At 38.5% G+C, this 19,023-nt stretch overlaps 1 long non-coding RNA gene across 1 annotated transcript in view; it reads left to right on the top strand.

Moving 5' to 3' along the window:
- Positions 1 to 6,169: 6,169 nt before the first annotated feature.
- LOC127492779 (uncharacterized) overlaps positions 6,170 to 19,023 on the top strand; it is a 101,414-nt gene continuing 88,560 nt past the window's right edge. The window contains exon 1 of the long non-coding RNA XR_007922536.2: positions 6,170 to 13,202. This is a non-coding gene — a long non-coding RNA (uncharacterized lncRNA). The remainder of the gene's footprint in view (positions 13,203 to 19,023) is intronic.

Here is a 19,023-nt window from a genome sequence, read left to right as displayed (position 1 = left end):
ATGGTTGAGGAATAGATAGAAAGCCAGCTAAGCCAGAGCAGAGCCATTGAGAGAAGTGACTGGAGATGAGAGAGGAGGGTCTGGGAGACCCAGGGCTATTCAAGAACTTCAGGAGTCAACTTTGGTCTAGTTTGATGTGACTGAGATTATAAATCTCCACAAGGCTTGAGCAGAAGTGTGGAGTGATCTAACTTACTTCTGATAGTCACTTTGGTTCCTTTCTGTAAAATACAGTGAGGGCTTCAAGGGAGAAGCAGAGTTAACTCAGATTCTGTTGGAATGAACTCAAGAAATGAATGACAGGGCTTGAGACTAGTATAATGGTCTTAATTAAGACTGGTTTCAATGTTGGTAAATAACTATCTCTATCTCTTTCCCTGTGCCTCTCTTTCTTCCTCCTTTCCTCTCTCCCTCCCTCCCCACTCTGTCTCCTCCCCTTAACTGCTAGGACAAATGCATATCCCTAGCTCAATTTTTATTTGGTAATCAGCACAATAAAGCTGGCAGGGACACAACAACTAATCTTTTGAGTAGATTATCAGCTAAAACAGAATCACACAACTCTGAAAGTCAAATGCAAATTCAGGTAAAGGATTCCATCTAAGGGCAGGTAAGAGGTGGCACAATGGCCTGCACAGAGAACTAATCTGCACTTTTAGAACCAGGGCAGCCATGAGGCTCTGAGGTTCTCTTTTGAAATAACTTGCTCAACAGCTTAAAGATTCAATGGCTTAATGAAAAAGTAGAATCTCTTGCCTTCAAAATGTCCTTTTAGGGCCGGTACTGTGGCACACTAGGTTAATCCTCCGCCTGCTGCACCGGCATCCCATATGGGTGCCGATTCTAGTCCCTGTTGCTCCTCTTTCAGTTCATCTCTCCTGTGGCCTGGGAAAGCAGTAGAAGATGGTCCAAGTCCTTGGGCCCTTGCACCCATGTGGGAGACCAGGAGGAAGCTCCTGGCTCCTGGCTTCAGATAGGTGAAACTTCGTCCGTTGCAGCCATTTGGGGAGTGAACCAGTGGAAGGGTGACCTTTCTCTCTGTCTCTCCCTCTCACTGCCTGTAACTCTACCTGTCAAATAAATAAATAAAATATTTTTAAAAATGTTCTTTTATAGGGGCACACTTGTGCATATGAATTTGTATGTCCATCTATCAAATAATTCCCACATCTGGAGGAAAACCATGGTTTTTGAGTAATTGCATTTTCAACATGGAGTAGAAATGCCACTGTTTCTCTTGAACATATGAGATGCTTCTCATAGATCTTTGAGTTGTTTGTAAAAACTACCTGTTTCACAACAGCAAATGTTGTAAGGTACAGGTGATATCTTTGTTTAGCCAGATCCTCTTACCAGCTATTGTACTGTAAGTCCCCTTTAATTTCCTTTCTTTGTATTCTCTTCCTTAATATACTTTACAGCTAATGCTTCATGTTGTTCATATTAACAAATTCTGTCTGTTGAAGTAAACAAATGAATACTGATTTTTGTCAACCCCAGGTGACTCATCTTTAGTAATTTGTCACGCCAGATTTCATCAGGCACTTTAAACTGGTTTGGTGGAAAAGCACAACAAATCCAATTGATTCAGCACCGAACAATTTATCATAACATGACACATTTTAAATGATGAAGTTCCAGGATAGACACAGTAAAAACCATTGTTCTGTTCAAGAAACTCAAGGGGAACACAAAACCCCCGTTCGTTGTTTGACGTTCACAAGCATTTAAAAGTACTTCAAAAAGTTTGTGGAAAATATATGTTTAATTTGCTGCAGTTTGGAAAATGCATGTATAGGCTTTGCAGAATACAAATTTTATGAACTTTTTAAAGTCTCCTCTTATTTTTAGACTTTCCATTCATTTTGCTTGTAAGCAGTATCCTTTAAAAACTCCTTAGTATGGATTTGCAAGTATGTATATAACAAATTACACACGCACTTTTCCAAAGGTTAGCCAGTTTAGTTTAAGACTAATGAATCAAATATAGTACATTCCAATGTTAACCCATCAGGTTTACCTTGATTTCCTGAAGAGTCAATTCAGCCATTAAGCACCTGCTGATTATGAGAGATGGAACTTCCAATCTCTTCTGAATAAAATTGCAAGGTGCTTCCTAGACCAGCATATCATCAAGAAAAGTAACTAGGCTCATTATCCAAGAATCTGTGATTGCAACGTCAAATAGCATTATTTTGACTAGTTTTCAATGCATCATGCTCATTCCTTGGCACTCAACCAAGGCAGTTTTTTTTTTTTTTTTAGATAGCATCTAGTGGAATTTTCTTAAAGTTCACATGTCATTTACCCTACATATTATGTATTGCAGTAGAGTGAAAAATCTGGATATCCATACATTTATAAAGACACCTTTTACTTATTTTTTAAGATTTATTTATTTATTTGGAAGTCAAAGTTACACAGAGAGGAGAGGCAGAAAGAGAGAGAGAGAGAGAGAGAGAGAGAGAGACATCTTTTATCCGATGATTTACTCCCAAATTGGCTGCAATGGACGGAGCTGTGCCAGTCTGAAGCCAGGAGCCAGGAGCTTCTTCCGAGTCTCCCATGAGGGTACAGGGGCCCAAGCACTAGGGCCATCTTCTACTGCTTTCCCAGGCCATAGCAGAGAGCTGGATTGGAAGTGGTGCAGCCAGGTCTTGAACCAGCGTCCATATGGGATGCCAGCACTTCAGTCCAGGGCATTAACCCACTGTACCACCGTGCCAGCCCCTACAGCCTTTACTTCTTATGCAGCTTCATTGGATTTCTGTCTTCCAAATTTGCAAATACTTAACCATGACCGCAGAACCTATGCATGTTTGCTATTATGTCTAAAATGGTATTAAGAATGAAATTTACAACTTACAGCAGTTGGCTAGGGTTTAATTTTAGTCATTCTCATTCAACACTTCATAATTGCTAACATCGGCACTACGCTAAGTTTGAGATTTCACCTAATTTTCACAGAAATCTTGGGTGTAAACATGAATCACCCTTTTAGTGATCTGAGAACTAAAGTGCTGATGATGAGAATGTCAAGCATTCAGGCAGATAAATCTACTTTGCAGGTAGCGACAAACAATAAAAATTGATTATAATTAAACGTAAGGAATATTCATAATAGAGGTTAGGAATGTATAGAAGAGAACTGGCCAACTTTACAGTAACAAAGATAACTTCAAGATATAAGGAATTTTGTAGTAAGTATTAAATTGATACTGAAAGATACCAGTGAGTAGTGGAAAAGGAGATGGTGGGGAAACATCTCATCATGTCTAAGCACACGGTGTGAAAGAGTATATGTTACTGAAAAGAGGTTCGTATGTTTGAAAATGAAGCTAATGGTGCGGAGAAAAGAAGAATCCATAAAGAAGTGCATTACCTAATTGTGAAGGACTTTGTAAAACATAATAAGGAGTTTAGACGGTATGCTAAGGGCAATCATTAGGCCCTGATGCGTGTAATAGTTTCACATTTTAGAAGCTCACTCCACCTTCAAAATGGGCAAAAATTGGAAGGTGGATGGCTTTGAATTCAGAGACATCTAACAGGAGATCATCACTGTTTATTTAATTTGATTACACTTAGATGTTTTACTTGGGCTGGGAAGGTTAATAAGATTTAGCAAAAAGGCAGGATAGGAATTCAAATCGACCACCTAAGAGACCTGGAATAATACAATTTGCTGGGCCATACCAAAAGATGTGTAAGCTGGAGGATCAGTGATGGACCAGAAACATTGCATTTCTCACAAGTTTCCCATGAAGGAAAGAAACTGGGAAAGGAGTCCTGAAAGCCAATGCCATGCATCCATATACGGCTTCCTCGCGCTATTCTTGGGTATGAGGAGGGGAGCTCTCCCCAGAATGAAATTGGAATGAATCCAAATCATTCTTCTCATGTCACGAGACTTCTCACTCTTTATTTTCTACCTAAATTTACAATATGAGACAGAGGAAGAGAGAGAGAGAGAGAGAGAGAGAGAGAGAGAGTCAGAGAGACATCTGAGACTAAGACTGAGACTAAGACACAGGGAAAAAGAAAAAAAATGTCACAGAAAGCAGAAACAAAATAGAGGCAGAGAGAGAAGGAGAGGAGATGGATACACACACGTACTCTATGGATTAAAAAGTGTGTAGAAAAATGGAATTAAAAAGTTTATTTTAGTGCCAAGATTCTGAAATGTAAGCATATCTTTTTATTTTTTAAGATTATTTTTATTTATTTGAAAGACAGAGTTACAGAGAGAGGTAGAGTCAGAGAGAGAGGTCTTCCATCAACTGGTTCACTCCCCATATGGCCACAACGGCAAGAGCTGCACCGATCCGAAGCCAGGAGCCAGGAGCTTTCTGGGTTCCCATGAGTGCAGGGGCCCAAGAACTTGGACCATCTTCTACTGCTTTCCCAGGCCATAGCAGAGAGCTGGATCGGAAGAGAAGCAGCTGGGAGTAGAATGGTGCCTATATGGGACGCCAGTGCTTCAGGCCAGGGCTTTAACCTGCAGCACCATAGTGCCACCCCCAAGCATATCTTTTTCATAATATTCATTTTCACAATTGTTTTGAAGATCTCTTTTATGTATGAATTTCATAATTTTTAGCACCAAAATAAGCATCTTTAATTTTTCCAGGAATTTTTTGAGATGTCCTGTGTAAGTGCGTATGTGTCTGTTATCTGTGTGTGTGTGTGTGTGTGTGGTGTATGTGTGTGTAAAGGGAAAGAGAGAGAGAAACCTGTTGAGACATAGATAGAGAATAGGATGAGAATCCTGTAAGTATATCTACTATGTAAACACAAGTCCTCATACTTCAATTAGCTTGTAGTAATTCTGAGAATTATAACTAATATTTCTAATCAATTTTCCTTGGCATAGGTATTATTCTTCCTAATGGGAAAAAATATGCTGGTTCAAAGCTATGACAAGTTTCTCTGGTCTATATACCAAAGAAAATTTATCATAAAAAACACATGCAGGGTTGGCGCCGTGGCTCACTCGGTTAATCCTCCACCTGCGGTGCCGGAATCCCATATGGGTGCCGGTTCTAGTCCTGGTTGCTCCTCTTCCAGTCCAGCTCTCTGCTGTGGCCTGGGAAAGCAGTGGAGGATGGCCCAAGTGCTTGGGCCCCTGTACCCTTGTGGGAGACCAGGTAGAAGCACCTGGCTCCTGGCTTCGGATGGGCACAGCTCTGTCCATCGCAGCCATTTGGGGAATGAACCAATGGAGGGAAGACCTTTCTTTCTGTCTCTCTCTCTTTCACTGTCTACAGCTTTACCTGTCAAATAAAAAAAAAAAAAAACATGCAGCGAAATAATAAAATTTATCTGAACATTGAACAATCTAATATCTTCAAATTTATGCAATTCCTAAAATAGGCAAAAATGCATTTTTAAAAAGATAATCCCAAAATTGGTGTATCCTCTTTTCAATTAGAAAATATTCAGGTACTTTCAAAATTAAATATAGCCTAATTTAACAGTGCCATCAAAATTCTCATAAACCTTCCTAGCAGAAGCAAAAATGGGATAATCCAGGAATGAATGAACACATATTCATCAATGAGACATAATTACCATTGTCATACACTAAATGTCAACAGGATTTTGAAATTCTGTATCATAATAGAACTGAAGATTTTCATACACATCTTCTGTATCAGAGACATGAGCTTCTGCAACCACCTTCACTACCTTTTATGCAAACCAAGCCATTTTGTGTTTTGCTTCCTTCATCAACAAATTTTGAATGTTTCATCATTTTAGTTTAATATTGTCAAAGTAATCAGGCTTTTGAATTTCACAACCTTTGATAGTGAGTCTAATTTGCAGATGTATATTGACGGGATCATGGAACGTACATGAGTTGGAAGCTTAGCTTCACGGCTACTAGGTGTCATATTGCATTTATTATTGAGCCTCAGATTATTGTGTCTATGTGTCAACAAAAATTAATAATTATTCATTTCAAATATTGATTGTAAGGAATAAATCTGCTTATATCTTAAATGTTTATAGCATATTAATAACATAATTAAATGATAGTATATGGTAAAAAATAGATGGAAGGCCATATGGATAGAAAGATAGATGTAACAAAGGTGCTTAAGTCCTCTGACCTATGAATACACTATGAGGATACTGCTTTCCCTGAATTCTTTTTGATAAACAACTTCAAAACATACAAGAACAACTCTCTCAAAACAATCTGATCAATGCTAAGTAGAAGATCCATCTCCAGTTTAACAGAGCCACACTAAATACATGTCTTGAATGTCTGGGAAATTTTGTTTAGTGCTAAGAAAATCAATCAGTCACAGGTTATCTTCTAAGCAGTCTTCAAAACAAGAAATAGATCCTACCATGTCTCCAGGGTAGCGAGACACCAGGTCTCAGTGACAATCATGTTTCCCAAAACATTCATCTCCTTTCCAAAAGATTATTTTCCCTTCCGTATATAGATTACAGCACTTCTCATATTTATTGAAGAATATTTAGTAGGTTTGGGGTGGGAATTTGGTGTAACAGTTGGATGCCACTTGGAATAGCTACATCCATATCAGAGTGCTGGGGTTCAAGTCTTGAGTCCACCCTCAATTATGGCTTCCTGCTATGTGCATCCTGGGAGGCAGCAGATGATGGCTCTAGTAGCCCGGTCCCTGCAATCCAGTAGAAGTCTCAGAAAGAATTCCCAGCTCCTGACATCAGCTTGGCTAAGCCCCGGTTGTTGTGGGCATTTGGGGTTGAACCACCAGATGAAAGATCTGTCTGATTGTCTGTCTCTTTTTTTCTCTTTCGAACAAATAAAACAAATATTCAGTAGGTTCCATGTTGATGGTACTCTCCCTTTATTATTTGTTCTTGAATGAGAGAAGTTTTATACTGTCTGTTTATTAGCAAGATTATTCGTTCTCACTACTTAATAAAACAAGTTTACTAAAATTATCTTAAACTAGAAGGTGGAAGAAAGGCTTTGAGAGAGCACGAATCATGTAAGGGTGAGACTAGACGAGAGTAAGCATGCTTTTGGCCTAGAATTAAGTGAAAATCACACATTCTGTTGCTGCTGGTTCCTCATTGCCGAGAAGGCTGATGCTTTTGCCAAGAGTGCCAACCACTGTCTCCTGAAAAAATTGCTGAGGCAATATTTCCCATTGTCAGGTTTTCTTTCCTCAGATTATGGTTCCTGCAGCCATAATATAGGATGTGCCACGTGCTGCTGGGTGGACTGTTGGAACATGGTCCCTGAAAGCCAATTTCTGATCATCAAGTCACTCAGCAAATTGTTGCCAAATCTTCACTAAGTGTTTCATGTCAGGTTAAAATATTGAATACATCACTCACGTTCTCCAGCTTCTCTACTAGGTGAGCCACACAGTAATTAGCATGTGATTATAAACCATATCATTTTAAAAATAAAGTGCAGTGTAGTCTGAGAGCCTAATTTCATTCCTGGTTCCAGAGAGATTTTCAGAAGAATCAATCCAGGATGTAAATGTCCAAAATTGAGTACGAGCTATCAGATGAGTGGTGCGTGTGTGTGAGTGAGTGTGTGTGTGTGTGTGTCCAGAAGGGGAGAGAAAAGGAGATAGCGAAAGGCAAGGTTAGGAAGAGGAAGGGAAGTCATGAAGAACATACTATTGTAGGCAAAAGAAATACGCAAATGCAGTGAGAGGAAAACAAGGCGGCCAGAAGGAGGTCAGTGTAACTAGAGAGAATGAACCAAAACTGCCCTGTATCTTAGAAAAGAAAAGAAAAGAAAAGAAAAGAAAAGAAAAGAAAAGAAAAGAAAAGAGAAAGAGAGAAAGAAAGAAAGAAAGAAAGAACGAACGAACGAACGAACTAGATAATTGAGCTGTTTTGTGATACACACACTCACATGTACTTCCATATTCCTAACTCTGGGCATCAGAAATGGCGCAAACACAGGCATGTGTGAGTGTGTCTATGTGGGTAAAAAAATAACACCTTCCTTTTCCTTTGTCCTTTCAATATGTCTCCCTTTTATCCACACACAATAATATGGAATTTAGACTGACTACAAAAATACGGAAGGGAGGTTCATGATTTACTCTCAACTACTGTTTAGATCAAATACTTAAAATACGAAGTGTGCTCCAGTGACATGCCACACCCTGTTCCTAGGGTTAAGGAAAAAGTCATTACTGTGCCATCCAGGGGTCTGACACTCTCCTCCCTTCAAATCAGTACTTTCCCCAAACTTTCCTTTGTTATTCTATAAAATATACTCTGGCTTTGTCATGCCATTACTCCTCAAAACTCAACATATCCAGTCAATTCTGTATCATGGGATTGAACATAGCTCACTCTCAAACTGAATCCTCTGTTTCTCTGTCTCTCTCTGTCTCTCTCTGTCTCTCTCTTTCTCTCTCTCTCTCTCTCTTTCTCTCTCTCTCTCTCTCACACACACACACAGCTGAAATTTAGTAGGAATATTTCATAGAATATAAGTTTATATCAAAGAGGGGCGAAAAAGCAAAATTGTTAAAAATCAATGTAGGGCTGGTGCCGCGGCTCAATAGGCTAATCCTCCACCTGCGGCGCTGGCACACCGTGTTCTAGTCCCGGTCGGGGCGCCAGATTCTGTCTCGGTCACTTCTCTCCTGTCCAGCTCTCTGCTGTGGCCGGGAGTGCAGTAGAGGATGGCCCAAGTCCTTGGGCCCTGCACCCGCATTGGAGACCAGGAGAAGCACCTGGCTCCTGGCTTCGGATCAGCGTGGTGCACTAGCTGCAGCATGCCGGCCATAGCGGCCACTAGAGGGTGAACCAATGGAAAAGGAAGACCTTTCTCTCTGTCTCTCTCTCTCTCACTGCCCACTCTACCTGTCAAAACAAACAAACAAACAAAAAAACAAACAAAAAATCAATGTAGAAAAAAGACAAAGAAACTAGACAATGAGTATTTACATGGCCAATTAGCTTTCATTATTTGATGAATGTTTGGTGCAGTGGATAAGACGCCATTTAGAATACCTGCATTATATATCAGGGAGCCTAGTACTAGCTCTGCTCTGGATGCTAGCTTCCTATTAATGCACAGCTTGGAAAACAGCCTGTAATGGTTCAAGTAGTGGAGTCCTTGCTACCACATGCGTGAGGTGGATGGAGTTCCCAGCTCCTGGCTTCTGCCTCTCAGCCCTGATTGTTGTGGACATTTCAGGAGTGAGCCATGATAGAAGACCTCTCTCTGTGTCCCTGTTTCTCTCTCTCTCTCTCTCTCTCTCTCTCTCTCTCTTTCTTTCTATTCCTTACAAATATTTAAAAAATATTTAAAATTTTTAAAATGTTAATATGAACTTTGATGAGTCTTAATTTGTATAGACTATATAAAATCTCAATATAATTGGAAAAATTGACATTAAGGAAATAAGACTCAATTGAGGTAACCAGCATACTAGGGAGAAAATAAACTTTTCCTCATCTTTACTATAATCATATACCAGGAGTAAGAGTTCCAAAAATAGAAGATGCGCTCAAATATTTCTTTCTCTTGGGTATCTTTAATGCTTGAATAAGGGCAATTAAATAACGGGTTAAATTTTTAAGTAAGAAGGTAAATAGAAAATCCATTTCTAAGAGCTGCAGGCTGCTACTTTTTCAACAAATGTTATACATTTATAGGGAACAGAAGTGATTAGACGACTCAATGTTTTAATCAAGAAAGTCCCCCAGATATGTACGGCAGAGTAGATGTCTGGTTCAGGGTAAGAAGCAGAATTACATTATTTTAAAATAACAGTGGTAATTTTAATCAAGATTTTTGCCTAAATTTGTGAGCTAAGTGAGTAACTGATTACATAATAATCAAAAAAGTAATCTTGTTAGATAGTGATGCCCAAATTTTCCTATGTCTAAAAATAATCATTTAAGTTTTCTCTTAAATTAGATCCACGTATATTAATGAAAAGGGACCAGATGTTTTATTTAAAACTAATTCTTTTGAATAGAATTTAGTAATGTAAATGTGACTGCTCTTGCATAAACGACCTGGAAAAGATCACTTGGTTTTTTAAGAAATGTTTAATAAATAGACATGAAGATTGTTCAACATTACCTAAACATTAAACTAGTCAGGTATTGGTTTATAGTTGCTTCTTTTCCTCCAATAATCAAATATCTATTGAGAACCCACTGTGTGCCAAGCACTGTTTGGGGATCTACCGAAACATTAGTGAGGGCATCATATACAATTTGCTTTTCTCACAAGTTTAAATTCTAGGAGGAGGAAAGCAAAAAATATACCAAATATGTATGTTCAATATGAAAACAGTAATGAGAAACATAGAGCTAAGTCACTGTGGAAAGGTTGTGGAATCTAGCCAGGAGTACAGGGATGTTCCCTAGAACTAGTGCAGACACACCTGACACCAACAGTTCTATAGAGCTGACCTAATCCTGGCATTTGGCCCTTGACCCATTTTCAGGCTACGGTGACCATATGAATAGTTTACTTAAATCTGACCAGTCCTACAACCATAAAGACCCAGTCATTCCTATTCTAAGCTCATTTATAAAAACTTATTTAAGAGATAAAGAGACAGAGACAGACAGACACAGATCTCCCATACACTAGTTCACTACCCAAATGCCCACGATGGATAGGATTGGACCTGGCTGCTGGGAATTCAATCCAGGTTTCCCACATGGGTGGCAGTGATCTAATACTTAACCCATCACTACCACTCCTGAGGTCTACATTAGCAGAAAGCTGGAGCTGGGAGCTGGAACTGGAAATTGAACCCAGATACTCTAAAACGAGAGACAGACTTCCTATCCAGTGCTTTAACTGCTCTACCAAATGTCTAGCAAATGAGGATTCATTTTCCCAGCTCCTGGCTTCACCGTAACCAGTGCTGGCTGATGTGGTCATTTGGTAAATGAACCAATGGATGAAAATCAATATCTCTCCTTCTCCCTCCCCCTGTCTCCCTTTCTCTCGCTTTCTCTCTCTTCTCTGATGCTCTGCCTTTCAGACAAATCTATCTTAAGAAAAAAGGAGGGGGGAGTAAGAACTGGAAGCTACCACTTCCATAGCATGCTGTCCCAAGCCCATTCATCTCTGTCAGGAGGGAGCAACTGGGAAATTTTACTGCAAGGATCTTCATCCCCATAAGAGAAGAAATCATGGCCATTTTTCCAGTCAATCTGCTCACCTGCTCTGCTGGGATAAACCAGATTGCCTCACTGAGGAGGTGACATCTTGATAAAATGTGAAGAAGTTGTGGGAGAAGACATGAAGTTTTCACAGGGAAGATCATTCTAGCCGTGGAGAACATCAAGCGCAAAGTCCTTAAGGCACTGGCATTCTCCAGTTATTAGACAACAGGAGGTATGTGCCCATCTCAGAGTGAGCAAGGAGAGACACACGTCCCTGAAGTCTTGAAGTCTGGGGTGGGGGGGGGAGTGATTTAATGATTTCAACATTCAAAGCTCTGACTTTACAACATAAAATCACTTCCACTTTCTGGCTCTCAGGTGAGAAGAAATCCCTTATCTCTAAATTACAGTGCGAAGCAGTGGATTTCAAATTGTTTTAAAGAGCTTAGACATTTCTTCCAGTGAAAGCTTTTATGGAATTGCTATATATAAAAAAGCACACTCAGAGGGGGAGAATCATAAAATAAAGAACTATACTCAGAACTGATCTGTTTAAATAATGGTGAAGGGAACGAAGTTCCCTCAGCTTCCTGACAGCCTGAAAACTCTTCCTTAAAAGTACTTTTCATAAGTAGACCAGATGATCTTTAAAATCCTGTCCATGTCCATGGTTGATATTTCCATGTTATGGTTGATATTAAATGAATATTTCCATAAACTGTCTGACATATCAGATTGAATGGTAACTGACCATTCATTCATCCACCCTACTATAATAAGCCCTGTACTCTGTCCAGAGGAAAAAACAAATCAGACTTGAGACTATGTTTACAACTAAACTACCAAAAAATCCACATCTTAGCCAGATATATATATTGTGATTATTTCAGAATTTATCCTATTTACTGCTTTGAAAATTAATTTGAGATACTATTTCCTAAAACCATTTTCTGAGAATCCCAATGAGTGTTATCGATTTCTGTCTGCTTATGATAATTATGGTGCATAAAAGTAAGAAAAATATTACTTAGCGGAAAAATTACTCTTCTCTCACATTAAAACTTTATAGTTTAATAACTTTGATAGTAAATTTGTGATTCTGAGACATATGTAAGATAAGCCAAGACTTTTAAAATTTTTCATCCACTGGCAAAATTACACAAACACATAGGCAACAGGTTGTTTGAGAACACTCATTTAGGGCAAGGAGGAACACAGAGAGATTGTGAAATGCTTTCATTTTTACATCTAACTACTGAATCCCATTCATTCTTCAATGAATGAAAACATAAATAAAGGCTAGTAAGCTGTGAACATAATATTTTAAGATCTTTAGGCAAGGAGTTTCCTACCTTGAGAACACATTAGATTACTTCTAGCTTCTATAGATAATGCCACAAAATGCAGAGTTGTAAAATGGCAAAGACTATTCCATTCAGTCCCTAGTAACAGTTCATGACATCTAAAAAAATTATAGTCAGCAGAATATTGAAGATAAATAATTTCCTTCATATTTCTGAAGAAATGCACAAAACACACCTTTGATCCAAAGTGACATTTAGTAACCTGAACTGAGATTAGCTACAGCATTTGTCCTGAGAAATATTTTGCACTCATCTAGAACTTTTCATCTTAGACTCTCAAAAAAACTGAATACACTAATTCCATAATCCTTACAAAATTCCTATAGCTAAGTAATTATTTTTTATTCCTCCTCTGTTGATAAAGAAACCAAGCCATTGGAATTACCCAGTAATACCAAAAGTCAAATCTGACTATAAATGAGAGCTGTAATTTTGAATGTTTAACTTTCTACTATAAAATTGTATTATTTTATCAAAAAGTGAGTTTTCAAAATATATTTTAAAAAGGTTTTTCTAAATAATAGTAGGACAGAGGCAAAAACTTTCTTCCTGAGAAATAACAAAAAATAATTTTTACTCCTATATAATAACCTAAGATTTCCAACATTCAAACTATGCATGATTATATTGAAGAAACTCATTGAATGTTTACTTATTCAATTACAGAGAAGAAATATGTGAAATGTTGGAGAATTGGAAATCAGTAGGGTGACTGGACATTACAATGTAAGATCAATTTTCATTACAGATATGTTATATTTATTCAGGCAAGCAAAAGATGATAATGACAAAAATGTCTATCTGTTGGGTTCTTCATTGCTGTGAAAAGTGGTTATCCTGGTATACAGAATTAGAAATTATAATTACCAATGGAATGGTTTTTATTATAACTGTACAAGTAGATTTGTCTCAATATTTTCATACAATTACATTTCACCAATATATTAGCTAAGGTGTCTTTGCTTATTTACCAGCTGATATCAAACACTGCATAATCTACTTCTGTAGAGTCTCATTGTCAAAGTAGTTAGCATGCTGTAGGTTTGTATTTATTTTCACGTTTATTTGTTATCTATTTCCCCATAAGCTACACTGTATTGGAGACAGTATCTTTTTTGCAAATCTTTCTTGGTAGTTTGTATATCTCCCACATATGAAATATGAAGGTATTAACACATTCAAATATTACCATGGGAATGAGAACTCTGGCTAAACCGCACTAGACAGAAAATATTTTACATCATGTATTGCTACAGTGTTATTCTGGTAATCACACATACACTCACACCATTTACCCATATAGCATGATGAAGTATGAAACAATGCTTCAAGCATTAGGATTTTTTTTGGTTCTAAGATGATTTTCAGAAAACAACCAAATACTCTATCCAGAGTAATATAAATATATTAGTATAAGTTACTGTGAGATTTTCAAGCTGCTGTTGAAGTAAGTATACGAAATATCATAAATTTAATTGATTTAGTGGGTTCTTTGCCTAAAGTCCACATATGTTGGATGAAAACATTTTTACACTTAAATCACTGCTAAACTTTTAGTTACATCTTTCTTTACAAGTCCCTTTTCTGGTTTTGGTGCCTGATATTTGATGAGGGAGTGTGAATGGATTCCCAAAATGAAGTTATATAGATCAACATGGTGCCTACCCCGGCATGGAACTGCTCCAGATTCCTTAAACTATTTCAGTAAATCATTTTAAAACTAACTAGCCGGATTTTAAAACCAGGCAAGTATATTCTTCTCTGTGATCTAACTTATAATATTTTATGTAACAAATTTTAAAAACCCTGATGATGAAAAAAAACAAAATAAAAACTGCTCCGAGTACTATTATTCTTTAGAACAAAATATTTAAGCATAGTCATGGGACTTCAGTCTTAACTGCAATTTGGAGGAAAGCAATTTGTTGTTACGATATTTTCTTTTTTTTTCTTTTTTTTTTTTTTTTGACAGGCAGAGAGGACAGTGAGAGAGAGAGAGAGAGAGAGACAGAGAGAAAGGTCTTCCTCTGCCATTGGTTCACCCTTCAATGGCCCCCGCAGCTGGCACGCTGCGGCCAGCGCATCACACTGATCTGAAGCCAGGAGCCAGGAGCCAGGTGCTTCTCCAGGTCTCCCATGTGGGTGCAGAGCCCAGGGACTTGGGCCATCCTCCACTGCACTCCCGGGCCATAGCAGAGAGCTGGCCTGGAAGAGGGGCAACCGGCACAGACAGAATCCGGCGCCCCGATCGGGACTAGAACCCGGGGTGCTGGCGCCGCAGGCAGAGGATTAGCCTAGTGAGCCGCGTCGCCGGCCACAATATTTTCTTAAACATCTGCATTTCTATGATCGTACATGTGCCAATGTCATTGAGTGGGTTGCACACATCAACAAAGGCAAAGAGAATGTATCAATCATTCAATTCTGCCTTTATAAGTCACAATTGGTCCCTGTTAGAAACAGTAAGTAGCAGGGAATGAAACAGAAAAGGAGAGAAGCAACTCAACAGTTGGAGCAGGTTTGCTAGAGACTAAACCTGAGAGGGTTCCTCAGTCACAGAGAGCAAACACCCACCCAGGCCTCCCCCACCCACTCCCGTCACAGGCTGAGAGGGTTTTATAAGCGAAGATGGGGAGGGACTCCCCAGCTCTCCCACCTCTGCAACCACTGCAAGCTGCAGGTGAGGGTGGATGGCTGAGCATCCTGGGCAACTGTAGGCAAGAAGAGGGTAGACACATAGCTCAGCTTTCTCCCTTCCTGCTTGTGGCTTCTGTCTAGCTCTCTTCTTGCTGCTGTGTTTTCACTTTTTCCCATTAGTTCTGGCCTGAAGTCAAGGCAGGAACTCCGGTTTTCAGATTCTAGGACAAGTGCTCCTGCTACTGCTGTGCTGTTAGAAGGTTGTGCTGTAGTGTCCCTTGGGCTGCCACCATGTGTACTTGTATAATCTATCTCGGTGCCTGATTTGGTTTTTAATCCCTATATTGGAAGAATGAAAGTCTCCATTTTATTTGAGGTATAACTGACTGAAATGATTTAGCTTATAGGTAAGTATTACAATATCTTGATGATTATTCACAATGGCTTGTAGAGTGTTTAATAGTGTAAGGTTTGTGTGTGTGATTTAGCAGTTCATACTAATTTAGTTCCCACTAATCATATTAGAAATGCCATTTGGCAGTCAGACAGAAGAATACCTTTTGCTTGATACAGACTCATTTGAAAGAGCAGTCTGCAGTCTTCCCCATTCATTTTAGATATCATAATGAATGCTGATGACAAAGCTGTATGAAACGGTAGACATGTCCATGACTAGAATCTCCCGTCTCTGATTTTTTTTTTTTTTTGCCACCTTCAAATATTGCTTCTGGGTGTACTTTTAAATTTAATCAGAATAAATGCATGCAAACTAAAAAAAGTTGCCCACAATATACAGACAGTGAAATGAATAAAACCTGGAAAGCCATTTGCATTTTAGTATGTGGATCAGGAGATAAGACGCAATATTGGCTCATTTTCAGTGTGGCAAAAGAAAGTATAATTTTTAGTACTCCTGCTAACTTCTATTATCCACACGGGAGCTGTTATTATCTGCATAATGTACTGAGCCATTTGCAATTAGGCTTACTGTTCAGATTAGTCTCCCTTGGTTTCAAGTCACTTTCACTTGAAACGATAAAATTAAATTAGCAGTCTTACCCAGGTCACAGTGAAGTGTCCCTGGATGGAATTTGCAGGCTACTGTTGCTCTGTTACAGTTTTCATATCACAACTTGGATGCAATTGAAATATTTCTGCAGATACCTTTGTCCCATTCATAGAGCTTTTTAATAAAAGAAGGTAATATGTGATTTTGTTTAATTCCATTTCTTCCAGTTAGCTATTGTACCACAGATGATAATGCCAATAGAATGCTTCATTTTGGAGTACATCTCAAGCTATGTAATGGGGTTTATATTACAAATTAAAATATATTAGTATGATAAAAAATGCTGAAGCCCAACCACAACACAAGTTGCATTTTCTTTTCTTTGAAATGGGAGGTGGAATTACTGTATGAAGTATGTCTGTAGAAGAACCAGCTGGTTTCTTTCTAGCTGTAATTTGTTTCCTTTTATTTCGTTCTTTTTTCCTTGATGTGCATATATCAGATACAATCGGAGGAGATGTTTATTTATTTTGCTTTATGTTTTTGTCGGTTTCTGATTTCAGAGCTTAGGGAATCTAGAAGGTTTTTTTTAATAGAAAATAACTGGAATAAGCAGAAATATTAGCATTTACATTCAAAATACACAGCATTTTGTAACTGAAAAAAAGGGAAAATACCACGTGAAACTGACAACAATGTTGATATTCTAACAGGGGTGATAGTTATATTTTACCCTGTTTGTTTAAAATAGAAGATACATTTTTAGTATGGGCTAATTTTTAGTACTCCAGTTGCACCTATACCTTCACATCCATGCATTTTTTTTCATAGTCTTCCCTCTACTTGGAATCCTCTTTCCCCAGTTTTTCCAAGTTTTATTTTTTCCTTCCAGCCACAGTTCCTCCCCTTCTGCAAAGGCCCCCTACATCCCTAGAATGATAAGTGCATCTCATGCATGTGTGGGGGAGAGAGACAGAGAGAGAGAGAGAGACAGAGAAAGAGAGAACAAGAATGTCAGAGCAAGAGAGATGATGAATGCTGTTTAGACAAGATATTCCTACCTCAGTTTGACCAAATCTGACCACTTAACACATTTTTGATATCTGACTTGCACAAAAAAGCATGAACTTGAATTTGAAACTCTTGTTTGAATATACTTGAGAATAGTACTGCTCTACCTAATAAAGGGAAATTAGACAAGAAAAATTGCTTTGCCTGAAGATTTTTTAATACATAATTTTGCCATATTACTTTGAACTCTAATGTTCTGGCACATTTACTGCTGTTTTGGAGGAAGGGAAGGTGGGAGAGAAAGAGAGAGAAAGATTTTTCACCCTCTTGTTCTTTTCCCAAATGCCACAACTGTAGGGGCTGGGACAGGCTTCCACCAGGAGCCAGGAGCTCTGTGTGAAGTCTCCCATGTGGGTGACAGCAACAGAGCTGCTTAAGTCATCACCTGCTGCCTCCCACGACACATCAGCAGGACTCTAGAATCAGAACTGGATTCAGGACTTGAACCCAGGCACTCTGATATGGCAAGGGAGCATCCTAAGTAGCATCATAACCACTGCACCAAATGTCCAGCCCTCATTTGTTTGTAAGTTTAGAGATGCAATTGGAACTTCTTCTCAGAAAAATGACCATAGATATGCAATTTCTATTAGAATTCTTAAAATTGAAAATTTCTGACAGATCAAGTTAGTGATTGATCTAATTATAAAGTCTCACTAGAATTCATATAACCCTGATTTTTTATTCCTCATAGTGTATTTGTCCATTTTTATCAATAATTACTAATGTTGATTACAAAATGTCATGTTAAGATACACTCCAGGCTGGCGCCGCGGCTCACTAGGCTAATCTTCCACCTAGCGGCGCCGGCACACCGGGTTCTAGTCCTGGTCGGGGCGCCGGATTCTTTCCTGGTTGCTCCTCTTCCAGGCCAGCTCTCTGCTGTGGCCAGGGAGTGCAGTGGAGGATGGCCCAAGTGCTTGGGCCCTGCACCCGCATGGGAGACCAGGAGAAGCACCTGATTCCTGCCTTCGGATCAGCGTGGTGCGCCAGCCGTGGTGGCCATTGAAGGGTGGACCAATGGCAAAGGAAGACCTTTCTCTCTGTCTCTCTCTCTCACTATCCACTCTGCCTGTCCAAAAAAAAAAAAAAAGATACATTCCAAAGTCCTCCTTTAAGTAAAAATAAAGCAAATCTGAATTCTGAAAGTCATCTGTTCCAAAAGATCTTAAGTGAGGCAGTAAAGAACCACGTAAAATAAATATAAAATCACCTCAGATCTACATACAGCTGTAAAGAAGCTGCAAATCCACAGCAAACATGGGTGCTCAGGTGCTGTGTTTTTGTATTAGTACAAAGTTCATTCAGATGCTGTCTTAACTTTCTGAATATCAAAGAAAAAATTTAAGAGGAGAACATCAATTATTTTATTCATATGTTAAATCACAAAAATGTCAGAATGCAGTGGAAAAATATCAAGCGTAATGCATAATACTTGATATCTCTACCACACTGATACTATTTACCCTGATAAGTTGAAATTTGTATTGATCTATGAATAGCAAATTTTCTTACAATAATAATTCCACTTAAACATTTTTCAGATATTTTTAATTTTCTAATATGACTGATTAGGTCATAAAAGAAACTATAATTTGAAAAATAATAAATATAATTATCTGAGACATAATTACAGTTGAGTAACATTAGTTGCAGAGAAATACTGTGATTTACGAAGATAGAAAAGGTGAGGTTTTTTTTTCCTTTAAATAATAGATTTTTGTGTATAAAGCCTGTACATAAGGGCTACAAAAAAGGGATTAAAAAAAAACCTCTTCTTGGGGTTGGCAGAGAAAGGATGCCTTTGCTAATGTTATGCAGGCCTTTAGA

The sequence above is a fragment of the Oryctolagus cuniculus genome, chromosome 14 (assembly GCF_964237555.1).
Source record: "Oryctolagus cuniculus chromosome 14, mOryCun1.1, whole genome shotgun sequence".
Taxonomy (NCBI): domain Eukaryota; kingdom Metazoa; phylum Chordata; class Mammalia; order Lagomorpha; family Leporidae; genus Oryctolagus; species Oryctolagus cuniculus.
Note: the sequence above shows the minus strand (reverse complement) of the source record. Positions and strands in the feature narration are given on the sequence as shown.